Here is a 17,303-nt window from a genome sequence, read left to right as displayed (position 1 = left end):
TTTTATCTACAGATAGATACACTGAGCAGGAAGAGCACTAGTCCATTATCTCCCCCTAAATTTGCTAGAGATGCTATTGAAACCATTAGACTATTATTATTTATTATTATGAAATATCTAGTTTTCATCATTTTACTATGTGTAGTCTGAGAGAAAGCCTGTGAATTTCTAGGAGCAAGGTACTCAATTAAATAATCTTATGGTTTCTATGTCCTCAGCAAGAAAATTTGAAATCTGTATTAGGTAGCCTTCCTTAAGACCCTTATTTTCATTATATTGATCTTTTCAAACTAAATTCAAACTAGTTTCAAACCCAATTTCAACATTGCTTGATCACTATGGGAAACTTACTCTTCCTGGTCAGTTCCCCATTTCTCCTAGCAATCAGTTCCAGAAGTCAAATGTATCTATTTTTTTTCTCAATTTGTTTTTGTATTGATGCATAGACACTTAAAAAACAAAGTTCTGATGCAATGTCAAGACTCTGATGCAATGCTGAGATTCTTCTATTTATTTCTGTATGTGTATTATTCATGAGATATGGGGCATAAAATCATTTGACTGCACTCTCTCAGAACTCCTTTGTGATAATTCACAAAACGACCTCTCAGTAGTAGACACTTTTATTTATGTGACTGCCACACCTCCCCTTAAAATTTGAGGTTTTCAAGGGCAAAAGGATCATGGTACTTTGATTCCAGGCAAATAAAATTCCGGTCATGTGAGTGTTTTCAGTAGCCTTCCTTCTTTAGTTCCCAAAGCCTTAGTTGTCACACTGATTCCTTGTTTGCAAAACTGAGAGCTGTAAAACATTATACATATCACAAAATAAGCACTCCTAAAAAGTGCTGTGAATTAGTCTTATATAATTAAGACATGTAATCTAATTAGACTTTATATGAAATAATGACTTGTGATCTGCAGTGACTAAAGAAACAAGTCTTTAAATTATATTCTGTAAATTCTTTCAGTAAAGAAGATCCACTACTATGAGTGCAATTCAGATCAAATTCAAAAATTATTCTAGTACAAGTGATAATTTCAAAAAAACATGCAATGAAAGTCCAGGACATTTAATAAGTCTGAGATTTCCTTTTTGCATAGGTGTTCTTTACTAAGAACAGGACTGTAGTTGGCATCCCAGAAGTGCTATAATGAAAGCATTCAGAGCTTTATATTTACTTGTTCAATGCAATATGGTCTGCTCTGGGTAAAGATCATGCATGACACACTTTTGCACTTGACAAGACATTTATGTAATAATTAACTGTGCAGCTTCATATACATTCATTGCAGCTATTCTATTCATCACAATACAGTAAACAAGTTAATTCTTTCTGCAATATTTGTTTCACAGGATTACAAATTTAATTTTTCTAAGAGCCTGCTGGGGGCACCAACACATGCCCATAAAAATCAAATGATGATATTTGGCAAATGAAAAAAGAAAGACAAATTTAATAATTTATTTATATGGTATAAATTACACAGTACACTTCAGGTTATATGTAATGCTTATAGTCTTCTTTTCACAGCTTTGAAAATACACCTACAATGAATTTGCTTGCAGGCTTATACTTGCAAATTACTCACACCAAGAATGACCTGAATAAAGCACAGGCATCTCTAATAATGTATTCTGGCTGAGAAAAAAAGGGTGAACCAATTAGCAAGTGGGAAAAGAAGGTGCCTTGACTGTGGGCTGCATCCTAGTTGGTACAGACAGGTGAGATTTGTTGGTTTAAAACCAGAGTGTTGAGTTGTATAACAGGAAACCCAGCTACAGCAGCCACATGGTTGAATAACAGTTGTGAGGTGCTACTTCATGCATGTAAAAACAACAGGAGAAGACCTGTATGGATTAAAAATATGTTAATGACATCACAGTAGCATAAACCAAATAATTGCCTAGTTTGAAGCATGGAAGCAGGGCTTCACATATAAGTTATATTGGTTCTAGAGAGAAGTTACACAAATCCAAGAGCTTTAAGCAGAGACTGGACAACATTCAGCAAATTTTTTACAGAAATGCTCTATTTTCTTTGGTGTTCTCTTATTTTCCTGAGGAAAGACTCCACATTTCAGATGCTCCCCAGGAGTAGCAACGTTCAGCTGCCTAACAGCAGCACATTATCTTGAAGTGCCTATTTTTCTAAAGCTTTGTACGTAGTGGAAGGATGGAAAGGATACATAAACAAAAGCTAAGAAAAAAGCAAATAAGAGGTCAGCACAAAAAGAAGATAAGAGCTGAGCAGCAGACTGGAAAGAAATTGCTGGTGAGAAGTGCATTGACTTCAAATTTTTACAGGATCTCAATTTCTTGATGACTGTGAAGGTGAAGCTTACTGAGAAAATCTGATGCAGATAAAGAAATGAAATGAAGTTATCACCAGGAAAGTAACAGGAGAGAAAGACCTCTTAGACACTAAGCAGAAGAAGCTGGGCTTCTAGGAGCAGCTGAGAAATGCAGCATGGAGGTACCTCCTCATTGATGTAATGGCTCATCAACTACCTTGTACTTAGAAGTGTTCCTGAAAAGAAAAAGTAACAATTGCCAAAAGTTTTTATTATCCTCACATCACCACAACTTGCTTCTGACAAGGCAGGGTTTCATTGTTGCATTTCATTATTCAAAGAGTGCATATTAACAGTTTTGACATTTTGATTTTTGTGCTCTTGTTCTACTTCTAGTCAATGTAATCTGTTACATTATTCAATCACTTTTATTAGTAGGGGTTTTTTTCCAAGTTCAAGTGGAATTCCCTGCACTTCAGTTTGTGCCTGTTGTCTCTTGTTCTGTGTCTGAACATGCCTGAAGGAGTCTGGCTTCATCTTTAGTTCTAGCCTCTAAGTCCATCCTACTGGGTTTTGTTAGATTTTAGACTTCGCACTTTTATATTGTTCAGATACGTATCATATATGACAAAAATACTGGCCAGCTTTCCCTTCTGCATATGAATATTTTCTCTAGCAACCTAGTGGGTGTCTCAGAGGGCTGGGATGGAAGAGGATCTCTGGGGACTGTTCACTCCAGGATTCCCTGTGATCATTTTGCTTCGCTGCAGGATGGGGATGGGCTTGTTCTTAATGCAGCCCAGCAATATTGCCCTCAGAAGACCTTCCTGGCTTGCTTACAGCCCTCACTGGATATTCCGAATATCCAACAGCCTTCATGTTGTCACAACCCCCAGGGATGATTATATGATACAGCCATATCACGAGGGCTAAAATTGGTCAACCTATGAGCCATGTACTCATCAAAAAATGTTGTCACTCTTAGATATTTTTTAGAAGCACGTGCACCCATTCTTCTTTTCCTCCTTAGCAAACCTCTGGAAAGAGGAGTTCATAGAAGTACCTATGTTTGCTCCCTTAGGAGTTTAGTCCCTCAAAATTGCTACGCTTGTAAGTACACCTTTACCAAAAAAGTTTTTAAACAATGCATTTTAAATGTTTGAAGAGTTTTGCTATGTTTATGCCTTTTACACAACAACGTAGTAAGTTTCCTGGGGTGAAATCAATGTGGATCTGGGATAAAAATCTGAATGATCTTTCTGAATGATTCCAGGAAAACTCAAAAGAAGCAAAGCACCGATTCACTTATATTGTTGATCTTTTTCAGGTTTACTTACATAGAAAATTTTAGGTTTTGGTGTTTTGAGTGATGTAGACTGTATAAGCATACATTGTCTGTGACTAACCAATCTCATTTCACTTTGTCAGAGGGACTAATTTATTCTAGGCTTTCTCCTTGATGGAAGAGATGATGTTACAGAATACTTCTATTGAGAAGATAGTACACAAATCCACCAAAAATGATTCAGTTAATATTTGCTACCAGATAAACCAGGGGAATATGCAAATTGTACAAATTCACAAAATGTTAAGGCATTTTTTGTTTTGCCTTCACTAAGCCAAGAACTATTATGTCATCTTATTATAAACTTGTAAAACATTTAGATATTTGGAATGAACATAGTTCTGGGAAAGAAAACTATGTGAGGATAGCATGCCACTGTCCAATTACAGCAATATATGTATTGAAATAAAAATATTTAAACAGATGTTATAAAAGACTCCATTTCCATTGTGCAGCATAGGCACATCTGCTGTACTTTAAATACTTCTTATCCATGCCAAAGAAATACTATGAAGAGAAAATGCCTTTTTTGTGCTTTTCCTTTGAGTTTACTCTATGTGAATACGGAAAGAGTCTTTTCAATAGGAAAAAAGGCACTGATTGTAATCGCAACATTTTGAATTTGCCCTACAGCTGCCATTTGTGACTAGTATGGAAATCAAGTCCTGGCTCTTGTTTTCTGGCCTCTTTTAAAAACCTTGAATATTGCTAAAATAGTAGTGGGCAGGAAGGAAAGGAGGGACAGCATTGTGCAAGAACAAACTAATATAAAAATGTTGGAGTGCTACACTCCCTTCCTTCCAAATCATTTTCAGGCATTAGCTTATTGGTATTGTTCTTTACAAAGGAAATATGTGGTGTCACAGTATTATCCCCAATGATGAAGTGCACCTACACTGATCTTTATGATACACATTTGTTTTCAGGGTGTGCTTGAGTTTTAGTATTACGGCCTCAAGCGCATAAATTCCAGACGTAGTAGTGGAGTCGTGGCTTTAGAGTAGTAACTTTAATTACTTGTAAGGTAACACTCTTACATTTGCTCACTGGTGAGTCTGGAAGACTTAATACAGCTATATTTAGCAACGATATTTAGTAAAAAGCATCCACTACTACTGAGTATGTGTTTTAGCAATGCAATTGTCTCAGAATTACAGAGCACTCCAACAGGAAATCTTCCTTCCTTGAGCTGCTTCTGTTTTAAACCCATTACATATTCCCAGATGACAAAGGTGCCCAGTCTCTTTTTTTGACCGTGTAAGTTTATCCATAAGATATTATTTAAAGTTAACAGATGGTTGGGGCACTGGAAGGAAAAAACCTTGAAAGCTTCTGTTTTACACAGATTCTTCTGGGAAGCAAGCATGCAACAGCAGTCTGACAGGGGAACCAAAACAAGCTAGCAGCTCTACTTCCATGTAGTTCAAAGAGCCCAAGAAAAACCCTAAAGGACACAGAAGTTTTGCCATTAACTCGAGTGAGATTGGAGTAGGAATGGAATACAGATGTTACACCCATGAAAGTAAGGCAGAAATGGCCCTGTAGATCCTGTCAACCATAAACTTAGGTGATAGAGACAGCATTACTAATCAGTATCCCACATGGAGTTTTGGAGAAAGTTAATAAAATCTTCAACCTGTCGCCTTAAAGATTTCAGGGTACAAGATATACAAACATTTGCTTTGTAGGTACAAAACTTGCCAGAATTTTGTTACTGTTAACAAGCATTCCAAGAGTATCAAAGTGCTTGGTATAAATCACACTGTTGCATGATTCTTTTACATTGCAACTGCTAGGCATGAAATCAGATGAACTAATATTATGCTCTAATATACTTCACATGTTTAATTATTTCAAAAGCACAGTTTATGAAAATTATGCTCATTTTCTGGCAGAAGAATATTTATGCCATAGCAGGCACCTCAAATATAAGACACTATTCAAAAGGAATTTAAAAGTAAGGGGTTTGTACTTCACTTGTCAGCATTTGTAGTGCAAGAAGCTTATGAGATTTCTGTCTCTTCTGATAATACTTTCCTTCTGCTTCCTTTAAATTGTTACTGTGCCTTAATTTAGACTACTGCCTTATGGTCTTGGCATTTTTGTTTTCCTAATTCTAGTTTTAACCAAAAGCACTGATCTCCTCATGGTGCAAAAAGTAGGATTAGTATGTAATCTTAACAGCAGCTTTTTAGATTTCTCATAAATTAAATAAAAAATGAGCTGGATGTGAATTAATTTGGATGTGCGACCAAGTGACCATATCAGCAATGTGACCCTTTGTAGAAACATCATTATTATTCTTTCTGGTTTTGCTGTTTAATATTCCACTGCGAGAAACAGAGATGTTCTCTATCAGTGCCAAGTGAATACCTGCTGCCTTCTCCAACATTGCCATAAAAATAATTTGCCAAGTGAATTCCATTCTTCAGTGTGCATTATCCGTGCTTTAATTCTTCTCTCTATGATCATAATTAAATTTAACTTTCCAGACAGTAGACAGAGGAATGAATACTTATAAGTGAACTGCACAGGTATGTATCAAACTAGAAATGCAAAGACCATCTGTCTGAGAAATGTGTTGAAAAGCTTAGGTTGAAAATTCCAGAAATCCTCTTCAAAACAAAGAATCTAAAAATAACTTTATTCATTTATGAAACTGGGCTTGTTCAATTCCTGATAAACAGAAAATCTTCTCAGACTAGTGAAGTTAGATAAATCTAAATGAGACTTTGTTTGAAAGCAGATCCAGCTATCAGTTCACAGGCTGCTGGACAAGAGCCTGTGGGAGGTAGCTGGCCTTTGGCTGTCACCTGAAATCTTCTGACTAAATTGTCATTAAAAATAAAATTGTTTTAAAAAGTGCCAACCTTCTTTCCTGCCTCCAAAAGCAGGATTAAAAAGTCTTTCAGTAAAAGATTTAATTTTTTCAAATAATATGGAAACCACAAAAAAATCTGGAAACATGTATCTGGAGGAAATAAATGCCTGTGGCAATGTATGGGGCAATGGAAGTATATTCCTAGATTATTCTAAGCCAAATGCTCTTACTTTACTTATCATTCCAGCTGTTGTCAAAGAGGATACACAAATTATTTTTAAACACAGGCAAAGAGTAATTAACATTTTGCATTCTTTTCTGAAGATATTTTACAGATTTGCAGCATTAGATAATTTTAGAATTCCTTCAATTTCAGTAGTATAGAGATGGTCAAATGTATATATTCTGAAGTCTTTATGTGATATGGGGTGCAAGTCCTATTTTTTTCTTAATTTCCTTTAAAGTTTTTATTGTATCACTTTTTAAACAAGTGATGGTTTAAAAAGACAAGAAGTCTCTGACATTATTGTCTACTTTTTTAGGGCTGAATGTGAAAGGTACTACAGACAGTTAATCTACTTACCAGTGATTTGTAAGCAGTGTAGGAATTGAAGTTATTTATTTTAATAAATAAATAATCATTGACTCTAGAAAAAGAATGATCTCTAACAATAGCCAAAGGCACCCATCCTGTGAAGACGGTACACAAGGATTAGAGTTTCCATGGCAGAAGATTAAAAGATGTCAATGAGATACACAAAGTTGACAACTATCAAACTAAGAATTGACAAAATAATTGAACCAATCCTAAACTGCAGAATCATAATTAATGCTTCATAGTATTTCCCATGCAACTTACTTTTCGTTTTTAAACCAGTTATTCAGGATGTGAAAGAAGCATTTTATTGATATTTTGGGTGGGAAATGTCAGTGGGATTTTAGGCATACTCCAGTGGGTATAAACAAATACCTTCAGGAGTACTGACACTTACTTGGAATGAATTGGTTTGTTTAAGGAGGAATCAGTGGTATTTTTCATTGATGTTTTTAGTATATCTGTTATAAGGATTCCTTGCAACAAATACCAGCACATGGATCGTAACAAATTTTGCTGTGAAAGATTCTATCAGGCAGTGATTAATAGGCTCAATATGCTGTAAGCTATAGTACCTGTTCATTCTTCTCTGGTTTTGTGAGATTCTGTACTTGCAGTTTCTGAGCTTTCCCTGGATAAAATCCTGTTCAAAAAAAAATAAAAAAGGAAAAATATTGAATTTGTCATGACTAAAAGGAGCACAATTTTACCACAGAGAGCTTCATGAAAGATGATTCATGCTCCAAGAAAGTTAGAGAATGTTGTTATAATTTGTATATGTTTGTCTCAGACACAACTGTATATATTTAAGTCGTTCTCAATGTTTCCATTTGCAGATAAAAAATGTGATCACATGATCCTTTCAAAATTAGCTATCAATAATTTTAAACTCTCTGATTAGTCTGTTTTTACTTTTAGAAATAGTATCTGACAGGATTTCACTGTACTGGATGCTGTTCCTTTAATTGTGAAATGCTTCCTGAGAACTTTTCAAATTCCAAAGATATTTTAGTCCAAATATGCATGTGCGATATGTCATTACACCACTCATGTTTATACATTTTTGCCTGTATGTTGTAAATAGATCCATTTGCTCCTTTTACATTTTGTGTTCTTGCAGCTATCTGAACTGTGAAGTTGCATCAGCTCACAATACAACCAAGTCTTTTCTTACTTATTGATTCCTAACTGCATTTAAATCTAATACATCACTTAAGTTTCAAGTCTGAGGATTGTCTTTAACTCTTAAGATAAACTTTTCCCAGAAAAGTTAAGAGATTTTTTTTTCCAATTTTTTGCATGAAAATTTTGCAGCTTAAAATGAACACAATAGCAGCCATTGCCAGTCCTTACCTCCAAATATGTCCAGTAAGAAATGGAGGCGTTCTTACCATTTAAAGTTTCAGAGCAGATGGAGTTTGGCTATTCTGAGTCAGGGTCACAAGGTTGCATATTTCCCTGCGCTCAAGCCTTGTAACACTTGGTGAGCATTAGTCGGATACCAGGCTTCCGCATGGTGCCCTTAGCAGTGTGGCTGAAAGGAAAAGTAGCTTTTTTGGTAAACTGGGAGAGTGAGGAGAGATTTGAAATTGGCATAAAGTCAGCATCAGTCTCCTGAGGCCATTCGTGCAGTCTGGCTTCTGCCAACTAGTCTAGCAAATTGTTCATGTTTGCTTTTGAACTTTGTTCTACATATGTCAGGCTAGACTATTAACAGCTGAAGAAATGGACCAGCCAGTGAAAACTTTTTTAAAATTAGCTGAGCATGACTGTGCTGTTCAATATTGACTTTGTAACTTGGCAATGCTATCCACTGCTCACATTTGAGGAGTTGTATTGGGCATCCACTTAACAGTGTATGAGTTTATAAGATCACATATGATCGTAGCACATTTGTAGCTGTCAGGAGCAGAAACTGAAATATTTTCAGTGAACACCATTGCCAACTAAACAGAAACAGTAACTAGGCAATGCAGAAACTCCACTTAGGTTGTTCATGTTCAGAAGCACAATGTAGAAAATGTCTTTCTCCCCCCAGCTGAAACGTCTGTATTTACTTGGAAGATTCATTCCACTAATGTGCAACATGTTATATATCAAAATTTAAAAAGCCAATATGAAACTGAATCATCATCACCACAAATATCAGTGGAACAGTTTCATAATGTTGAATCCAGGCACAACCTTTCCAAAAACATCAAATAGTTCCACATGATTATAAAAAGAAGATAAGGAATGAATTAAAGAAATATTTATTCAATTACTTTTTTTTTTTTTTTTTTACTGAAACTGGCTTCTTATTTAGAAGGACTGTATCACAGGCAATGAAGTGTTACCATCTCATTGGATATCTGTGCCTTACACCATAAACCATCATTTGAATCAGGTCAGAAAAACTTCTTCCCAATATTGTAGCACTGGCACTGTGAAGTCCTGTGGTCATGGCCTGTTACTTTAAGGCAGCACATTATGCAAAATGTTTGTCCTGCTGTTTGTCCATCCATGATGATCCTATTCCTATTCTGAATCCCCATCATCTCGATTTGAGACCTGTTTGGACCACTTAATGGTACTTTTTGACTCTCAGGCTAAGGGATGTCTGTTCATGGAAAGTGGAGCTGAGGTGAGAAACACTGCTTGGGTCTCCCCCTGTCGAGCTGCCTGAGGATGTAGTTACAATGCCCACCTTGGGATCATGTCCAGTACCAGTAATGACTGCTGTTTATTACCATACAGATCTCAAAGAGTCCAAATCTGAATGGACAAAGGCAGCTCTTCGTAGGACTTATGTTCTTGAAGAATCCTTTAAAATCAACAGCAAGTAAAGTATGATTTTTGTTCTCAGAGGAAATGACAAAATAAAAATGCCTCAATAGACTACATCTATATTTCAAGATATTTATACTTCTTTGAAAATATATGATTGAAGTCCTCCTTGAGTTACAGCACCAGAACAAAGCCCACTACATTTATAACAGCCCACTCAAAACTGAAGAGAGCTCATTTGATCCCAGTTAGCCATAAAGAATTTATTTCTCTCATGTGTCATGAGTTTCCTTCATTCAGAGTATTTCCCATTTCCCTGGCTCTGTAGCCTGTTCCATCATCCTACATGTCCAATACTGTTGCTACAAGACTTCCAGTTTGAACTTTGCCCATTTTCTCTCTTTTAGGCCTGTTAGGGCCCCTATGATCCTATGAGCATGGCTGAACCATTACATCTCTGGGACTTTGTGACCTTGCAAAGTGGGTGAGTGTCCTGAAACTGCCCCTGCCCATCCATTTATCTTCCAGCACAACTCTGAAATCCTGTGTATTAGAATAGTTTGCTTATCAGAACAATATTCAGCCCCGAGTACACTTTGAGTTGATCATGTGAAAGATGCTGTTAAACAGTTTTAAGGTTTTCTCATGCGTTACTGTTCCTGGAAATGTCTTTAGAGAAGGAGGATAGTGGTTGTGTGTGTCATAAGGCTTCAGAAATCTTTTGTTTTTCATCTCAGTCCACTGGCCAAATAGAAATGAGTCACTTCATTGTGAGTATCCTGTCTCCCATTGCTTTGTTTAGGTTTGCACCTACTTCTTCCTGAATAGAAAAGAAAAATTAATCACACAAACATGCTGGTACATGTTTGGTACACATGGTACACAGATGATACAATGAGAAATTAAAACACTGTTCTCACTTTACTGTCTTTTACTACCTGAAGCACTGTGTGCTGGGACTAGTTCTTGGAAGGACTCTTCCCTTGCTCAGAAAGTGGTCAGCCCAGGGAAGGGAGAAGAGGCTTCTGAGTAGCACAGGGCTTCCTAAATTGCACTAAGAGCATTTAAAGTGCTAATTTGAACTTTCTGAAGAGTAAATTCAGTTTGGGAACATGAAGGAAGTATAGTAATTGACATCAGATAAAAATCTAATAAAAGACAGAATCCATAGAAGCACTCTCTAAGTCTTGTGTCCTTTCCTTATGTATTCAACAATTTAGGATAAGAGAATAATATTATTTGAAGTGTGTTTCTGTATTGTTTTCCAAAGGAAAATTAGAACTGCAACAGGGCGTCTTCATTTCTTTTGGGCTGGGTGTCAGGATGAAAAGCAAAAGGTAAGATTCCAGATTCCAACACCATGCTTTCATAAGTATAAATCAAAATCATGACAGGTACTCCATAATAAGCACCTTTTCATGCTTATGTTCATTAAACAAATATATATACCAGACACTGTTGAGAAAGAGCAGTCCTTGATGCACAGTTGTTCATCACGGTAAGTAGTACAATACATTACAGAATTTAATTGATTTTGTGGTTGAAAATAACCAGAAAAATTAAAAAGCACATTAGTTTTTTCTTTTTTTGCTGGGTTAAACCAAATAGTGAAGCAGTTAAAAGGCTGTGATCAGAGCAGAATGACAGTCAGTTATTCTTATTACTCAGATGGGTGTTTTGTGTGTAACACTTCTAAAATCTACGCTGAAGCTTTAGTGAATGCTGTTCCTGCTCTGAAGCAGCACTGTTCTCTCCCACACTCTCTCAGGATTGCCTTGTCACCACTGTCTTACAGTGCTCCCCTCCTACAGAGTATCTGGTCAGTGGTAGCAGCAGCTGCAGGAACAGTGCGTTCAGCATGCCAGACTGAAATTCATGTTCCAGGAATGTCTCCTGGGGGGTTGAGCAATTCAGTCAGATTCATAGTTAAAAGCCTTTCACTGTAACACAATTACCCTGCAGTGGAGAAGAGGAATGGTTGGCATTTGTTTGCTACAAATGTGCCTTGCAAAACCCACTATTACGAAATCCTTCCTTGGGTGAAATTTCCACTGACAATGTGATGTACTTCTGCTAGAATGATAGGCTTCAGTGTTGGAAATATAAGGGGAAATATAGAATGATCAAGAACATTTTATATGGGTTTCAACATCCATTTTCTCAAAAATATTTGGGTTTTTTCTGTCTGAAAAGTAGCAACTACTGCTGTCCAGCAGGACCCAAACAGTTCCAGAAAGTTGTGGTTTAGTGGCTGTTTAGAAAAGCATTTATTTTCTTTTTTTCAGAGTCTGGCTGGTTATTGTTATCATAAAAAAACCAGAAAGTCATTGCAAAGAATATGTCATCTGCCTTAGGTAGGTGGGGCAGTCTTACTGGCAAAGTTACAGATTTAACGGGCCTCTAGCCATCCAATTTGCAATTTCTATCACATATTCTGCACTTCTGGCTTAGACTGAGTCATGGCCTGAAAGAAGAGAGGAAATCGCCACTGTCTGGCCAAACTGTCTCATCTTGCAGTAGGAATACTGTGTACTCATCTGCCTTGTGATCCCCACCATTGAGTCCTAGTCTTCCAGCCACTGGGGAATAAAAGCAAGGGTATCCTCAGACCTTGGCCCTCCTTAGACCACCTTTCTGCCTCCTGGTAAGTGAAATCTTGCACTTAGCACATGGGGCAGAGAATTGATGCACACAAATGCTTATGAGAATTGTGTGATACGGGGCAAGAAGAAAAGAGTGAGAGAGAACTGGGATGCTTTACAGATAATTTGTAATGGAGTCAAAGATGATGACAGTAACTACAGCTTAAGGGGGCTTAGAGAGGAGGTAGGGGCAGAAGGAAAGGGAAGGGGAAGGCTGAGTTGTGGTGCAAGTGAAAAACTGGAGGGAAGAAACTGTGAGAGGTAATACAGAGAATAGGAGAAAGCTATCTGGAGATTAGTTCTCAAGAGACTCAAAGTACAGAAGGCAGTTTTGTATCTCAGGAAACCTAAGCTAAAATTTTACCACTTTGTGCCTGTATTCTTCAGCCAGATGTATGACAATGAAATAATTAGGCTTATTCACAGGTTACCTGGATGATTCTGCCAGATTAGACACAAAAAGAGAGCTTGATGGATGCAGATTGTGAAATCTGCACAAACTCTTTTGGGTTTGCAGGGTTTTGATTCTAATTCTTGGCCTGATATGAGCTCCCTCATCATGTAATTTCAGCAGTGTGAAATACAGAGCTCATTAATTCAGTTGAAGCACTATATACTTCCTATTGCCTGAAGAAACAATCTTATGGCAGCATAATTTCCCTCCTTTCCATACTTACCTATTTTTGGAGTCCAAAACCAATGTGCTTTCAAAAGTATACCCAGTAAGAATTATATAGACAAGGTGGTCAGTGCACAGAAAAGAGGCATAGACTTTCCAGACAAATCCATAACCTGGAAACAAAACAAAAAGAATCTGATATGATAGCAAGGTTGCTGCTCTGGACAGATGGAGAAGACAGAACATCTAAAATAGAAGGAAAAGAGACTAAATTTTTATAATATTTAATTTGAGCTGGTGGTCCATATAATAGTCACAGACACCATGCTCTTTTCTTCCAAGCTGATACAAGATAGTATTTGCATGGTTTAAGTTTAGTTGGGTTATTAAAACAAACGCCTTAAATTCACAGTGCAAACACCTGTACTCACTCCAAAGGTCCATGTGAAACTGCAATGATTTGAAATGCACTGGGCAGAGGTGATTTCAGGAAATACCTATCTACCTTTATATAAGGAAGAAACAAGAGAAACACAAGAAGAAGGGGGGGAAAGTACAAAAATATAGGCTGGAATAGATCTAGTAAAATGGTTCTTAGAAAAACTTCCATACATTTTGTGCTAAAACCTGGTGATGGTAGAGGCAAAAGAATTTGCTGCTTGTTGTTGTTAAGATCCTCCTATATGCACAAAATGAGACCTTCAAACATTCTTCCATGCAGCTCTGTACAGAGATCCTCTGCTCTCATCATGAGCCTCTTTTCCAACAGAAACAGTTTGCAGGATCTCAAACTCAGGGCAACCACTTAGGCCCAGAAGCAATAACAATAATGAATAGCTTTTGTATCCTTCAAAATGAGTCATGTTGTTCAAAAGGTAAGAGGGATTTACTCATAATGGACAGGCAGTGATGATTCAGCAATTATATTTTCAACAGACTGTCAAACAAACTTCAATGAACTATAAGAATGAATCTGTACTGATCTCATGGAAATATACAAAAGGAGTTGTTTTTACATTATTAGAAGCAAACGCATTACTCCAACCCAAAAGTATAAAAGAGATTGATGCACAGCCAAGTCTCTCAACAGACAAGCCAAACAGATTTCTAAGCCCACTTGAAGCTGTCTTTGCATTCCTTCCTCAAAGAACATTTTTAAAAGCAGTTATCCAGATTTCTTTCAAGTAATACATTGCCATCATATAGATCCAGTTCACTACTACTAAATGCCAAAACCACAGATACTCCATTCTGTGCTTCCAGAAATATTTGAAAATTCATCAAATGTTAAAAATGTTTGACATTGCAAAGTACAAGATGCTTAGTTCATCTCAAGTGAGTTTTCATCAATCAGAAAGTTTGCATATAAAAATTATGAGGAAAATCTTTAAGATAGGATATCCGCCTTTGCAGCTCCTAGTGAAGGCTAGCCTTTAGAGAGAGAGGGAGAGGGAGTTTTTTAATACCTATATATATGATATAGGCAAATCCCTGCTATGACAATCTTTGCCTTCTTCTGGAGTCCAGTTGATTTGAAAAGGGCCACATAGATACTAAAGTCTATGTAGGCTTATTTAGAATTTAGAATTCTCTGTCTGGATACAGAGAACTTTTTCCATCTACTTGAGGAAGAGCTGTGTAAGACTCAACTGCCTGTGATTGCCTGTGACTGCCTGCAATTCTCTGAGACTGAACCAACCTTGGAGCCATATCCAGCACATTTTAGTCAGATGAAATAATACATGTATTGACAACCTTACAAAATGTCACAGTTTAGTTTTATGTAACCATGAATTTATAATTTGAAATTCAGTAACAATTTCATATTTTTTAGGCTAAGAAATATTTTTCCTTCTGAAATACAGGTGAAAGAAAACTTTAGAGGGCATAAGATATAAAAATATTCTAAGAAACATGGATAGAACCACATCCAAATGACACTCAGTCAAGTATTTCTTAGATCCATGCAACTGCGGGGGTTAGATTTCAAAGAAATTAAAATTCAGATTTATTTCTGACTGAACAAAATATGTAGTGTTGACTTCCTGCTTAAAGTAAAAGACTGAGCAGTCTCCACCAAAACAAATGATAAATGGAGCCCAAGGACAGTAGCATAAGACAGACCAGCTAAGCCCCAGCACTTTTGTCTTTACTCTGCTTTTCTTATCCCATAGTATGGAATACAACAAAATGTGTTTGTCTGTGCAGAAGCCTATACAAAAGCATGAAAATATATGTCTGCACCCAGTTATTCTTTACTATAATTTAACTATAATACACTTCGTTCTACACTTTAGCATTCTTGCTCTGTCTGCCAGATCAGAAGATTCTGTGTGTTTGCATTGCTTGGAAAATCACAAAAAAAAGCAGCTGGAATCTCTGGCAATGCTCACAATAAGCATGTAGAAGGTTAAAATTAGAGTCAGAATTTGGTTTTGACATATTTTAAAAATAACTGACATTTGTCCTGGGAATGTACAACATCTAGCATGCATTAGAAAGATCTCTCTACATCTGAGCACACTGTAGCAAAACAAAAAAGGAAAGCTTCCAACAAGCCAAAAAAGCAAACCAGCAACATGATCTTGAAATGCAGAAATAGGATAATAACATGCAGGGCACAAGAAATAATCCCTCTGCTCTGCTATGTATTTCTTAGGCCACAGCTAAAGCACCATGTCCAATTTTGGGTATTTCAGAAAGGTTTCTGTATGAGAGGACTAGAGGCAACATAGTAACAGTCTTAAAGGATATAAAAGGACACTGTAAAGGAATAATATAAGTGTATTCCCTGTCTTTATTTTGCACAGGGCAAGAAGTAATAAACTGGAAATTAGATACTACTCTCAACACAAACAATCCCAATTTCCCCATTAAAACCACGAACTCACAAAAAGAATCAAGACAGCAGTAAATAAAAATAGTACTACTGCCTTCCAGTTATATTCATATCTGGTTTGGTATGCCTATATGATGTTGCACTTTTAGCTTAATTGTCAGACATGAGAATAGGATTTCTGTCCCACCAGAATTCTGGAAATCTAAAACTGCAAACTGAGCTTACAGAATCACATTAAATTTTGCCCAGCAATTAGAATGGGAAAGAATACTGCACAAGCATCATGGCTAAAAAAAAAAAAAATATATGTATGTAATGTAATACCATCCAGAGTAGGCTTCATACTGAAAGAGCAATAAATCCAGAGTATTAATCCAGGCTTTGCAATTACCCTTATGGACTAGAATAACTTAACTTCTTGAATAAGCATTAAGAAATAGGAAGAATAATAACAGGTCATATTAATTTTTTTCTGGTTTTTTTTTTTTTTTTGATCTCTTGCCCTTGCTTAACTTTATACAAAGTTTGCACAAATTTTCCATAAAAATAAGGCCCTGGTTTTTTTATTGTGTGCAAGCAAGTAGACATAAGCGGATCTATTACAAGTGTCTGAATGTCATAAAATATTATTAGATTCAGCTGAAAGTGAAAATCCAATTGAGTTGCAAATCATATCATTATAGTGATTAAATCCATGGCTTACCTAAGCCTATATTTAAAATTAAATATTTCTGAATTTATGTAAAACACTTTGAGCAGACTATTTAACAAGAGCAAGCAAAAGCTTAGCTCCAAAAAAAATGCTGCTACAGCAGCCTGTCACCCTTCAGCCAACAGCTTAATATTTCACTAAATTCTATAACGTTTTTTTCCTTCCTTCTAGAAATACAGTTGTAGCAGCATATTTCACAGCAACACTGCATCTGTACTTTAAAGCATGAGTTCAAATTCAATTTTTCAGAAGCTGAGCCAAATTTAACCTTATTTCCATGTTTGTATACCTACCACTGTAACTGAGATAAAGAAAATGAATCAATTTACTATCAGAAAAGTCTTGCTGCTTTTCTCAACCACAAAAAGCAATGAGGTATTATGCATGAAAGTCCCAGTTCAACTACCTGTGCTGTTTAGTCTAACTGACCTCTCCCCACTGCCATGCCAGCCACAGGGATTGAACAGTCTCTCCAGAGCAGGATATGTTCCTGGGGAATTGCTAGAAGGGCATGCAATGCACCACTGCTTCACGGAGCCAGCTCTAGTCTGGGTAGTAACCACTTTCATCTGCAGTCTGAGATGGCTCATATGTGGTGAGAAATGCACTGATTGTGAATTTCCTTCTAAGGTATTGAATACTAAGCAAAAAACAAAAAGAAATTTACCG

The 17,303-nt window shown here is 36.6% G+C and overlaps 1 long non-coding RNA gene across 2 annotated transcripts; it reads right to left on the bottom strand.

Moving 5' to 3' along the window:
• Positions 1 to 576: 576 nt before the first annotated feature.
• On the bottom strand, positions 577 to 8,607 carry LOC127059830 (uncharacterized). 2 transcript variants are annotated; one of them, XR_007778013.1, is made up of 3 exons: positions 8,410 to 8,607; positions 7,632 to 7,699; positions 577 to 802 (listed from the first exon to the last, which is right to left on the bottom strand). It is a non-coding gene; the product is annotated as an uncharacterized LOC127059830 (long non-coding RNA). The 2 variants fall into 2 exon arrangements; XR_007778014.1 differs by having other exon boundaries at positions 8,448 to 8,607.
• Between the last annotated feature and the right edge of the window lie 8,696 nt (positions 8,608 to 17,303).

Source organism: Serinus canaria, chromosome 7, assembly GCF_022539315.1.
Source record: "Serinus canaria isolate serCan28SL12 chromosome 7, serCan2020, whole genome shotgun sequence".
Taxonomy (NCBI): Eukaryota; Metazoa; Chordata; class Aves; order Passeriformes; family Fringillidae; genus Serinus; species Serinus canaria.
This window is presented reverse-complemented; position numbering and strand designations above follow the sequence as displayed.